The 13508-nt window shown below is 39.1% G+C and overlaps 1 protein-coding gene across 6 annotated transcripts in view; it reads right to left on the bottom strand.

Annotated features, from left to right (window-relative positions):
* The window catches only part of TNIP3 (TNFAIP3 interacting protein 3), an 82822-nt gene extending 76351 nt beyond the window's left edge, over positions 1 to 6471 (bottom strand). For 2 of the 6 annotated variants that reach the window (XM_054823816.1, XM_054823818.1), the window contains exon 1: positions 5714 to 6462. The gene's annotated coding sequence lies outside the window, so the exon portion shown is untranslated. Of the gene's footprint in view, positions 1 to 3950; positions 4054 to 5713 lie in introns of all 6 variants that reach the window. The other 4 variants (XM_054823817.1, XM_054823820.1, XM_054823821.1 and 1 more) reach the window with 4 other exon arrangements.
* Between the last annotated feature and the right edge of the window lie 7037 nt (positions 6472 to 13508).

Below are 13508 nucleotides of genomic sequence, written 5' to 3'. Positions count from 1 at the left end.
GTAAATACCTTTGAAGAGGGGTAAACCCAAAAGCGTTTTGGGGAATTGAGGGATGGAGCTGTCTATGTCCTCCCATTCATCAGCACAGACACTCCTTATTCTGTTAGGAAACGACTGCCTCCTGAGGTCATGGTTCAGAGCAAGGCCCCTTGAAAGCATTCTTCCTAAGGAAATCCCCTCACCTTCAGTTAAAAGTATTTTTTTTTATGTTCTTTCTCTTAAAGCATTAGTCAAAGGCTATGGGAAATTGTACATCTTTGTGGCTTTTATTAACTTATTTCCTTTACAGCAATATGCTGTAAAACCAGTAGTGAGACTTTTTAAACTCGAGTGCTACTGTGGGGCCTTCAGCAGCCTCATGGTCCTTTTTGATGCTCAATTAACCACCATATCTCAATATATAACCACCACCTTCTGTATCTTAATATTGAAGACATTGATACAATTTGCTTTTAAATGGTGTCTTTTGTGGGTTTTGTTTTTGTTGGTTTCCTAGACAGCCTAGAGTAAAATTGGAATTGCCCAGTTCTGTTTAAATGACAGATAAAACCAGAAAGGGACAAGGAAAAAAAAAAATTGCCAGGAGGACTTTGAGAGTCCAAAAGCAGCAGAGAACAGGTAGCTGTCACCAGCAGAATGGGAGAGTCTGGATTACAGCCTGTAGAAGCTCTCAGGTAAACTCTGAAAATAAGGAAGGAAATCCAGAGCTGAAAGGGGCAGCAAAGTTAGTGTTCAGAGAATACAGGTGGATTGTCTGTGTATCTCTTTTGGACATGAAAAGGCAGGACCCAAAGGCTACGGCAAACCGAAATTTCCATCTGCTGTATGCACACACAGAAATTTGAAATGTGATCAGACTCCAGCATGATAGAGAGTTGCAGCAGTTACTCCAGATAAAAGAAAGCGATAGATGATGGTTTCAGAAGACTGCAGCTTAAAGCAACAGGGGCTAAACAAACAGTAATATAGATATGAGGACAGTCAGATTTATAATGAAAGAAGGAAATTCAAAGCAATCTTCCATCCCTGAAAGAAAAACTTTTTAAAGCAATCCAATTTTGAATCCATAATAAGCATACACACACACAAAAAGAGGCCAAACCAGACTGTGCTTCTTACTGAACAATTCTTCACATTCATTACTGGGAACACACAAACTATTATGGTTTGGGGATGGTTTGGGTAATTTTTTATTTTTTTTTTACAGAACTTCAGAGATACATAACTGCTGAATAATATTTTCAGTTTGAGATTAGTTTTGATCTATTAAATTTCTAAGCTGTTTACTTCTTACTGGAATTGCCATTAATCCCCAATTTAATAAACAAAACTAGCAACAACATTGCTTGCTTACCCTACAATTCCCACAAACCTCTCTCTGTTTTAAAATATAACCTACGCAATGGAACAGGATTATATTTTAGCAATAATACGATTTTATAGTTGGAATCCCCTTCAGTTTGAAGCAAACAGCAGCAGTGACTCATTACAAGGCATTTCAAAAAGGGGATTTCCTACTGAAGTAAAACATCAATGAATATTACAGAAAACAAAAATCAGCTAAAATGACAGCAAAGAAGGAGCCCAAGGATCCACATTAGAGAGAGAGCTCTCTCGTTGTTAGGGAGGCAACATGATTACAGAACAAAAGAAGTGTTTTTTATTTCAGCTAGAGGTGCATCATCCAAACTGAATTTGTTATTCTAAAATCGAAACTAGAAGACATACTGAAATGTGAACCTTCGCTCTGAAATCCAGCTGAGCCAATGCAAGGCTGCTTTCATCAGTCAGCAGTGGTTTTGTAGTTTTCACTTCATCCTAGATTCTGGCAGAGGCAGAACCATCGTACCCATCGCCTACAATATCGTATCTGACACAGAACTAGGCTTCGGTTTAACTATTGCACAAAACAATAGAGAAACATGTTATCAAGTAGCAAGCCATTGCCCAATACCTGGGCTCATTCCATGAGTCAGAGAGGAGCAGTCTACTGCTTTCAGTAAGTATGAAGGTCATTTTTGCAATTACTGTTTCTAGTAAAGATAAAACTCCCACGCACAGTGAAAGCAGGAGGATGGTTACAAACTACGTGGGATGTTTCATATGTAGGCTGTACAAACGGGGGACGCCTTCTGCCTTGAATACAAGTGCCAGCAATTAGGATTTTTAGTAACTGGGTGATTGCCCAGTGCGTGAGGTTTTCACAGAGCCCTCACACACCAGTATGTTTGTAGTGGTGTCACATTATTGGGGGAAGATCAGCAGGCATCGGATAAACCCGGAGGCTATTCTGCCACTGTGCCACAGTGCTACCTCACCAAGTCACACCGTCTACTTCCATCAAGGAGGTGTAAGAAAATTGCACAGTTTAACATTCCTACTGCACTCGATCCTCCAGCAAAAGATATTACTGCTGAGTATAGTTGTATTTATCACCTTTGTACTGAATTTAGCTATGTAAGTTCTAGTTCTTCACTATAGAGAGATGGGAACAGGCAGCAATACCAGAAAGTCAATCTGTCTTCTGCCTCTGCCATCTACCTGTGCTGTTAGCACTAAACCAAAACACCACAAAATTGATCAGCAATTCAAATATCTCACTTTCAAATGCCAGGCATAAAAAGCGCGAGGTAAGCAGGCAGTGTGAATATACGTTAACTAAAAAGGAAAGTAATATGAGGGGTATCAAACAGCTTCGTTTCTCCACAACAGCTGCTGTAGGAGAACTGGCCAACACTTCCACCACCTTCTCTGTGAAATCTTCATGACTATATAAGTTAGATTTGGTCAAACTCACTGCTTTGTAAAACTGTTATTCTTTCACAGCAGAGTTTTGTAGATGGCTTTTTAATAGAATACGTCCTCTGGACTGACTTCTAGATTCAGGTATTAATACCCCTTTTTACTTTTCTCAGGCTCAGATGGCTCAATACTTGCTTCTAGAGTAAAGACATGGAAACAAAAAAAACTATTAATGGAATGAAGGATATCAATTAAAGGACAAATCATGCAACCCCATGGAAGCAAAGAGGCCTGGGGTGGCTAAGGAAGGGAGGGGGAGAATGCCAGAGGCCCAAGGCATGCAAGGGAAAGAAAGGCTGTATGTTCAGACAAAAAAAAAAAAAATCAAAACAGCTGTGCTATACTGGAAGACAGTCCACAGCATTGTCTTGAAATCTCCAAATCTTCCTTCTCAGTCAGTAAAGGACCAAGCTAAATTTATATTCATTATATTTGTGTACAGGCAGATAAAATATTCTGCTGGGCAAGAAAGAAACAGTAAATCTTTTTCAAATCTCTTTTCAGTCTTTTCCAATCTCTCTTTTTCAAGCAATTTATCTTGCTACATCTCCCCCAGTATAGTCTCCTCACCTGTAGGCGCAACAATAAAGCTGGTTGAAAATTTTCTAAAAACTGGTCTGTTTGAAAATGGTAATTCATTAAAAGCACAACTCTTCTGCAGAAACATACTAATTACAACAGAAGTTTTATTAGGTGCAAAATTAATTTTCTGGTGAAAATGAAAAGGGGACAAATAGTGGGTCAAAGGGAAGGAGTAGGACATATAACCGCTGGTCTCAGATCACTCATCATACAGATGCTTCAGGCACTCTAGCTCAGACAACAGCTAGCCTTTCCTTTGCCACTCTTCACACACACTGGACAAGTACCTGCCAGGCCGCATCTCATTTTGCATTCCCAGTTGCCCTGCTTCTGAGTGCTTATGAAGCATAGTTTCTGCTTGGTCATTCTCCTCCAGTCTAGTATTACTGTTTCACTTCTGGTAAACCATTGCAACTGCTTCAAAATTCAGCTGAAATCAACTAGCAAAAAGCTCAAGTGTGAGAATTCACATCAAGAGTCTTTTGCTAAAGAGGCAAGCTGCTGGAGATAAGGCTCTTTCTAGGGTAAGAACTTGTTTCAGCCTCTTTTAGCCTGCTCAGTCTCACCTCCTCTGTTCCCCCAGGATTAGCTGGGATTCATATTCTTCTCAGCGGTGCAAAGCAGCAGGCTGAGATGCCAGATGGGTGAAGCTGCAATCAATGTATAACTCTGAGGACAGAAGAGAGATCCATTTCATAAGTGGTGCTGTACAGAGGACTTGAGTTATCCTCAGACTTTTCACAAAATGAGAGCAAGCAACAAGAAACAGGTCTTCCACACATCTAGCCAAAACAGTCACTCCAGTACCCCTAAATAAGGAAAAAGGTCCCTAAAATCGGTAGGCAGAAATCACCAGGAAGTTCTAAAAAAGACCTCTTGGACAGTGAGATGTTGATTAAAGTTTTCCAAATACTCCATTTTGAACAAAATAATTTGTTTAGTTTGGAGTGTGGTATTTTCCCCTACCAGTTTTTCCTCAGAACAGCAAACCTTTGGCAGACAGGACAATGAGCTATATACTGAGTCCTCTAAGTCATGTCAGTGCAACTTATGCTCGTCATTTCTATTTCTGAGTGTTTTACTGTAAAGTGAATCTAAATCTATTTATTTTAAAAAATTAGAATTACTTCTAAATACTACTATATGTATACACACACAGATTAAAGTGTGTAATACCTCAATGAACTAAGGAAGAGCAAATTCAACATTAGAAAGTATATCTCTATAGCTTATTTTTAACATGTTTCTGGGGAGGAATGAATTTCTATTCATGCCATTCATCAGGCTGTCTCTCGGAAAAAGCATATAATCAAACCAGCAAACTGAATTAATTGAATACCAGATATACACACACCCATGGTCCTTCTAGTGAATGTATTTAACATCTAAAGATAAAATATACCATTCACTATAGAAATCAATATAATTTTTCCCTTGCATTTTTAGGTCAGGTATACTAATCACCCCAGTCACATCATATATTGATTCAAGTGTTTAAAAGGAATTCTGCTATTCTTCAATTCCCCTCTTGTGCTATTTTACTCATGCCCTCATTTAGCATCACCAGCAGGCATTTAAAAGACATTTTTAGTGTACTTAGCATGTAAAACAAGTAACTGGAGGGATCAACCCTTTAACATGTTGAGATTCACATTTTCAGGATTTATGGCAGTTTTCAGAGCTGCACTGAAGACATCTAAGTTATCCTCAAAACATCGCAAGAAAAGAAAATTCATTATGAAAGATATTTCCTTCACAGAAAATGTTAGCATTTATTAAGGAAATAACATGTAAAAATAATATCAGTGAGACCATTACATGTAGGCCTTGAATGAATCACATCACTGTTTTTTCCTGGTATTAACTGAGCCAGATACTGAGTTTTACATCAGCCAACTCAAATGTGTTTTATAGAACGAAGCTACATCTTGCTATGCCAAAGGAGAGGCCAACACATTGCAAAGAACAAAAAAAGAAAAAACAAACCACAAAACTTAGTACCAAATTACCCAGAAATAACAGCAGAAAGCAGGAAAATGCTCTCTATATAAAGAAAAGCAAATAAAGCAGAAGTTTGGAAGGCATGTTCAGTGGAACTACAGTATTTCTCTTACTATTTTATTACCACATTAAATCTTATTCTTTACTAACAGTTATTTTTTTTATTTTAAAGGAGGGCTTATAATAGTTATTTTTTTATTGTATGCAGGTATGCCACATGCACACAGGACTCTGCTATTTCTGGGGTGCAACAGACTTTACTCAGCAAAACATTCTTTTTCTCAAATATTAGCCGGCAAAAGAAATATCAACTGGTTTTACCACTCACCTTGTTCTCTCTGCTGCCTCATCAGCTGTGCATACTTGGATTTTGAGCACCTTTGGGAATGTCTACAGCAGGGTCCTGAACCCACTGAACTGAGAGGTAAAGGTGGCTATTACCCTCAGAAACAAGAATCTAATTTATTTTTCATCTCTCCCACATGCCCTGCAGAGGAAAAGAGCAACTTTCAACCTACAGCCTTCTTATGGATTTCAGACTACTGCTTAGTCCTCAATATCTAGGAAGAACTTCAGTGGCACATAGTCAGTGAAGATGAAACTGTGACAGTCAATATTTTTAAAGCTGCTGAGCTACTAGATTTCATAGCTGAAGAAATGAAAAGGAAGTTACTCTTCCTTGGTGCAGTAGAAAACAAGGAAACAAAGTTGAAGAAGCATGCCAAAGTGCTTTGAACAGTCAAATGTGTCTTCATCTACTTTTTTTTTGATGCTGGCCTGTATTATATTTAATGTTTCAAGGAAAAAAGAAGCTTTAGTGCCAGTTATAGTCCACAGGACGTGCTTATTTCAGATGCATTACCTCTACCACTCTTCGCTGAGAAAACGTCCTTAGAAGACCAGTCTAATTTGAAGTCTTGTTGAATTAGTAGCTGGGTCTGCATTGTGCAGTTGCTTCAAATGACTTTATCCTTTAATCTTAGAGGAAAAAAGTCTGTGTCAAAAATCAAAAGCCAGGAGACTGTTTACAGGATTTCCACTTTAACTGCTGTTTGTGAAAATTAAGTGTTTTGGTACTTTTTTGTTCCAGAGAGCAGGACTGAGGGTCTGATTGTATAACCAAAGAATTCATTAAGAAGACTAATTATTTTCAGCTGTTCTGGAGAGTACTGTATATGCTATCCATCTAAAATCTAGGGAAACAGTTAATCTAATTAAAATCTTAGCAATAACTTGTGTTTTAGTTAGACTGTTATTAGTCCACTTAGCTGTATTATTAACCATAAGCGTAAGGTTACAAACATCCTAGTACCTACTCTGTTACTACTAACGGTGAAAGTCCTGTTTACCAGGCTACAGAGTCTCCATCCAAACTGTCTCTGTAGAAACAGCAAAATGTTTCTTACAAGACAATTTACCCAGCACACTCATGAAGCATGCCAACCTGCTAAGTCTGTTGGAAGGGCTCAAGTACAAGATCAGACAATTTAAGAGAGGAGCAAGTCGCTAGATGCCCATACAGAGATTGTCAGGGCATAATGAATTGTGCAGTCCTGACCTGCACCTAAGGAAACAAATCCACTTGTGGATTGTAGGAGTAAATATTAACTTTTTGATCTACCTAAACAGTATTATATGTTGAGGAAAATGGAGAAATCACTTTAATGATGTTCAAGGATGTCTTGAGGAAGTAGCATCAGACTTCAAACTGAACTGGTTAAAAAATAAGAAAAGCAATATGCAAATATTTGAGCTTTGTTTTCATCCAAAGGCAAGTTTGTATGGCCGTCTCCTTCCAGCATTATAATTAAAATGGTAGAAAATGACACTTTATGTTGGAGCTTAAATTATTCCAAAAGACAACAGTAGAGAATATCAACCACAATGAAATCTGTAAGATTAGAACAGTCTGATATTTTTTGCTTGTAATGCATAAAGAAATCCTAAGAATTGCTAGATTTCTGCTTAGCTGATTTGATTAACTCCTTACTAAAATAATTTATGAGTTCTGAAATCTCGATTTTAAACCTGAAGATTTGGCTCATCAAGTAGTAATTCCAGAAACTGCATTGAAAGAAAATCCAACAGTCACTATAAAATCTGATGACAAAAGCATCATCTTTAAGTTTTCTGCTGTCCTCAGTTGCCAAATAGCATCTTTGATGTTGTGTATTTCATCCAGTCTACTAACTACCACATTACAAAGACAATCCTGAAAAACTATAGACGGGTGCAGAAGTTTAACCATATCCCATGGGGAGTATTTGGGCAACTTCTTGCCCAACGAGCCTTTCAGTTTATTTCTTCCCCAGAAGTGAGTTACAGATGATTCTGTGAAACATCCCACAAGGTGTCACTAGCGATGCATCAGCCAAAATCCTCCTCCTCCCCTATCTTTGCTTCCCCTTCCTATGAAGCACATTACATTACAGTCAGCATTGAAAACATTAAAAAAAAATAAATTAATGTCCAGGCAGAAGCATGCTTACATGTGCAGCACTATCCTTTAAGCTGTGGCCTATTAAACAGCTAGGCAATAATTGGAACAGTGAATGAACCAGGTACATACATATCGATAGGAAATGCAAGTCAATTTTAGGCATCAACTTTTAATGAACTGGCTCAAAAAATTTGCAGCAGGTTGTACGTTTTACAGAGTGGGAGTCAGCTGAAGATGTGCTGCCCCTTTTTCCTGACTCTTAATATAGAAAGGACAAAAAAAAAAAAAAAAAAAAAAATCAACCATCAGCTCTGCCTCAGTTCCACGCTAATACCAAGATGTTTTGTCTCATTTTTCATCATTCACAGTTTTATACCCATCTTTTACTGATCACATCTACCCTTGAAAGCTACACAGATGTTTTGCAAATAACTTATCATGAGATATGATGGCATGATAGTATTCGCATTTACAGTTATCACTTAAGGCCCTTTCTATTGAACACTGTATGAACAAAGTATGAATTCCAAACTACTGTGTTGGATAAAAAAAATTATTCCCTTTTCCACCTCCCCCCATATTTCCCTTTCTTGGGGGGGGAGTCATATCTCACTTAAGATTTAAGGGTGAATTAACATTTGAAAAATATCTTTGACACAGAGCTCTCAAGCTGAAATTACATTTCAGTGCCTAATTTTTTCTATTCTCTGAAAAATCAGTATGATTTATAGCCTTAGTAGATGACATTTACTCACAGATGAACAGCGCAGAGGCACATCACTGACCTAGCACTCACCTGCTCCAAAAAGACTTGAGTACACTAGGTGTAATGACTTAACATTGCTTATTGCCCAGCAACCAGTGCATTGTATTTAACTGCTGCAGAAATTAGTTAACTCACCCCACCCCTGTGCTACATGTCAGATTCCAAAGAATGCCCCATATGATGCAAGCAGCCAAGTCCCACATGCCCATGCTGTAATCCATAAACTGATTCATTTTTAGCTTTTGGGGACTGTCCCTTATTTCTTTGACAGAATCCTTTAAATGATCACTTCTCCCTTATTTCATTCTTCATGAGAAGCAGGAAGACCAAGACAATCCATCAAATCTTTGCAAAGCAACAGCAGGTGATGAACCTTGTCCTCACTACACAATCCAGCCTGGACAAAGAGACTTAAACAAGAATGAAACCCCATGGAGGGGGATGGCCATTTTGTCATCACAAAACCGCAGTGAATTGTGTGCCTAAAATAAGAATTAGGGCTGTGGATTCATGCTTCAGGCTTCTGTCTACTAAAAAGGGGCATTCCATCCTTACAGATGCTGAAATAAAAGATTGTGCAAGGAAAACATCTCCAAAGGGTCATATCTGAACAGCCAATTTTGCCCTCTGCAGGGACTTATACAACTTATGGCAATGGTTCAGCAAGTATTTTGTGCAAGTAAGAGCTAGAAAAGTCAGCAGAAGGTAATCTCCACATGGCACATCTAACTACATATTTCTGGGCAGAAAACTTATTAAAGCTTCCCAAAAACATCATGCTCAGCGATAAAGACTGGGAGGAGCGTGCTAGGGGGAAGTGATTGTGCTGCGTGGGTGCGTAGCTGCTGGCCACCCACATAAGTCTTAGAACCATATGATAGAACTGTAAGTGTTATGTGCTGCCTTTATGCTTAGGACAACAAGTGAATAAAAGATTGAGAGGAAAGCTAGAAAGACAACACTCCCAGAGCTTCCCGTGACTATTTTTGAGACTGAAGAGACTTTCCAGATAGGAGCAAAGAGTTCACCTGGGAAAAGACTTCTGAGCAGTCCTGCAGGGAACCTGCTTGCTCTCTATGGGCAGTTCACTCCAAGAAACCGCAGTGCTGTTTGACATCAAGTCCCATGCATGTGATCAATGAAAAAAATAAATTAAAAGAATCTACATTTATGCATAGCCTTTAAAATCAAATAATTTTAAATGCCATTAGAAATTTTACATAGAAATTACTTCTGCTAACTAAAATAGAAAAAATTCAAATTTAAAATGTCTCCACTTAAACTAGAAATATAGCTGTAACTAGCTTATATATGCGAAATACAAGAGCTTTGTGCACCATCTTTCTTATGGGCCAAATACTGGCTTTATGGGACAAAAAGTTTAGGATATATAATATATATACACACACATCAGTATATTATAGAGACTATTGAATAAAAAGTATAGCACATACCTCATATTGGGTCTATTTACCCAGTACACCATTCATACAAAATATGACTATGGTCTCAGGTAAAGTGTTTTATCTGATTGATTGGTACAAGGCCAAGTGCAAGGTCCTGCATGTGGGTCGGTGCAATCCCAAGCAGGACTATAGGCTGGGCAAGGAATGGATTGAAAGCAGCCCTGAGGAGAAGGACTTGGGGGTATTGATTGATGAGAAGCTCAACATGAGCCGGCAGTGTGCACTTGCAGTCCAGAAAGCCAACTATGTCCTGGGCTGCACCAAAACAGGTGTGACCAGCAGGTCGAGGGAGGTGATCCTGCCCCTCTACTCCGCTCTTGTGAGACCCCACCTGGAGTACTGCCTTCAGCTCTGGGGGCCCCAGTACAGGAGAGACATCGAGCTGTTGGAGCAAGTCCAGAGGAGGGCCACGAAGCTGATCAGAGGGCTAGAGCACCTCTTCTACAAGGACAGGCTGTGAGAGTTGGGATTGTTCAGCCTGGAGAAAAGGCAGCTCTGGGGAGATCTAATTGCGGCTTACCAGTATCTGAAGGGGGCCTACAGGAAAGATGGTCAGGGACTGTTTATCAGGGAGTATAGTGACAGGACAAGGGGTAATGGGTTTAAGCTGAAGGAAGGTCGATTTAGATTAGAAGTTAGAAAGAAATTCTTTACTGTTAGAGTGGTGAGGTACTGGAACAGGTTGCCCAGAGAGGTTGTGGAGGCCCCATCCCTGGAAGTGTGTAAGACCAGGTTGGATGAGGCTTTGGGCAACCTGGTCTAGTGGAGGGTGTCCCTGCCCGTAGCAGGGGGGTTGGAACTAGATGGTCTTTGAGGTCCCTTCCAACCCAAACCATTCTATGATTGGTACATTATAACCATGATAGCGGTAGTAACAGCCTATAACATGTCCAAAAACAATCCCTAAGAAGCAGTTATTTGCATTTCCTAGAATAAGCAACTAACTTATTCTGCATGGATGAGTAAAAATAAGACTATTTAGCATAAGGCTTCACATATTTTATGCAGCGGTAGTTTCTCAATAGCTCAGGGTCATCTGTCAGATAGAAACGACCTAGATACCAACAACTGCAGCACAGCTTCAAGGAACAAAAGTTCCAGGAGCATTTGTGATCTCTAAAATATATTAAAACCAGGAAGTAATAAGCTGGCTGCTGCAAAAGCAGTGGAAGCAAAACTGCTCATAACCATTGACTGGAACAAGCAACTGTGACAACCTGAAACATCATTGCTTTCCAAGAACATCTGACCCAAATTTGTAGCAAAACAAACTAGTAGGACTAAAGCTTCCTTTACTGTTGGCTGTGTTTTGGATCCTGATGAATGAATTAATAGCTTTCTTGATATTTTTCTCTTTAATCTGAAAACTGTATAAGTTTACTTTGGTGAGGAAAATACCACATGCTAAGAAAAGTAACATTTCCTTTATACATTCCTTAAAAAAACCCAAAACCAACTGTTCCTGTTTTTCATGGGATTATCAACTGTTTCCATTCAAAATAGCTGACTACTGTAAATTCAGCAAGTTCCTTTGCCTCTCCAGGTTACCTGCAAACAAAACCACTTTTGTTGCTATGTCCTTCTGTGCTCCTCCCTCCTCATCAGTAAAGTGGTTTTATTCCACTTCAGACTTTATAAACATACATCAAGAACGCTTTGAAGAACTTTATCATTTCACGAGCACGGTGCAAATTACAACAAAGACTTCCCACTTCTTCTCATGGTTTGTGTTACCTTGGGTAGCCAGGATTCTTATCCTCCATTTACACTCTTAACAGGTTCAAATAATAATTTGTTCCTTTGCCCTACTATTTGTGGAGCTTTAACTTATGTCATTGTGGCAAGACTTGTATTTTACAGCTGATCTTGACAAGCTGCTAAATTTATTTCCCTATATAAAAGTATTTTTTGCTTTTTTAAACTTTAATAGCAATGTTCCCCGCCTCTGAGATTTTAGAGGGGTTTTTGTGCATAACATGTCTTAATGAATATCTGTGGAGACTGTAATAAAAACAGATCACTTCTTGAGACTTTTATATTTGTAAGTTGACCATTTCAGAACTAAGATTTCTCCTTTCCTCCTGCCCTTCCATTTCCCCTTTGGCTTCCCCCCACTATATGACCAGATTTGGGAAGCAGGATGTCTACAGCTATGTGCCTTTTAGTACCCTCCAGGGAATCTGGAAATGAGTTGTCTGAAGGATTTCAGGGAGCCTTGATCTCTATTTTTTTGTAGATCCATTCACTAATTTATGTTTCAAGTGCTCAGTTTCAAAAACAAGACACACTGAAGTGTGGTATTTGTTTTGGAAAACAGAAATTTTCCAAGCAAAAAGGGATGACTTTCAGATGTTCCTCTCAGAAATGAAAACTTACAGCATCTCAGATAAGAATCAAAAATTTCCAAATTTCTTTTGCATTGTTTATACTGTTGATCCTTGGTCACTCATCACCTCTAACTCCTTAGCTCAGGTTTTTGTCCTCCCACTGTTTCAGGCCATGGCCTCATACTGCACCCTCCCTTGTATCGGAGCAGACCCATTCCCTTTCCTGCCAGTGACATCCTCTTTCTGCAGGGAAAAACATCATTTTAAAGTTCTAAGAGTGGATTTAAATGTTTGAGCTGACAAAATCATAAAAGTGTATTTTGGAGGATACTGAAATTGAAAGCCTACATCATGGCTATAGTAGCCTTGTTTAGGAGTATCACAGAAACCCCAAAGATGAAAATAAGGAAGTCCTTTAAGAAATTCCTTGTCACGTTTCAGTTCCCAATGAGAGCTGGATAAGAGACCCAGTCTTTATTAGCACTATCAGAGAGAAAGAGCTGTGTAACCAATGCGTTTCAAAGCACCATTGCACAAAGGAGAAAAAAAACCCGCAACGCTTCTTTCCATGTTTCTTCCTAATACTAATTCAAGGGAGAGAGGAGCTCTATCCAACTCTTACCAAATCCTGCCATCAAATACATGTTTTCAAAAGCCCGTAGCATAACGATTCTCTTAAGAGTAAGGTGACTGGAAGACAGCAAGCCCAAGACAGCTTTTTGTGTGCAGGAACGGTGCCATCTACAGCTTGAGAGAGGCCACAACACAACTGGACAGAGTTGGAGCTGGCAAAGAGATTTTTCAGGTGGTTTTGCCACAAATCTGCTCTTCAAAATTCAAGTCCGACTGAGGACGCAGCTTTAATATGATATTTAGTAGGATATATTTTTATAATTTACCCATGGAGACGCTATATATTTTCGAGCTATTTGTTCTCAGATTGCATGGTCTTTAAGACCCTTCAGCCATGGACCAAACCCAGTAATAGCCAAGTCGGGTGCTTAACAGATGTGCCTATGGAAACCATATGTTAGAGGCAAAAGGCAAGAAGCAGAACATTGCATTTCTGATGTCATACACACAAAAGACACTATACAAGGCGTATTTTACAGACTCTCAGAAGA

This window comes from Grus americana, chromosome 4, assembly GCF_028858705.1.
Source record: "Grus americana isolate bGruAme1 chromosome 4, bGruAme1.mat, whole genome shotgun sequence".
Classification (NCBI taxonomy): domain Eukaryota; kingdom Metazoa; phylum Chordata; class Aves; order Gruiformes; family Gruidae; genus Grus; species Grus americana.
The sequence above is the reverse complement of the archived record's forward strand: the minus strand, read 5'-3'. Positions and strand labels throughout refer to the sequence as shown.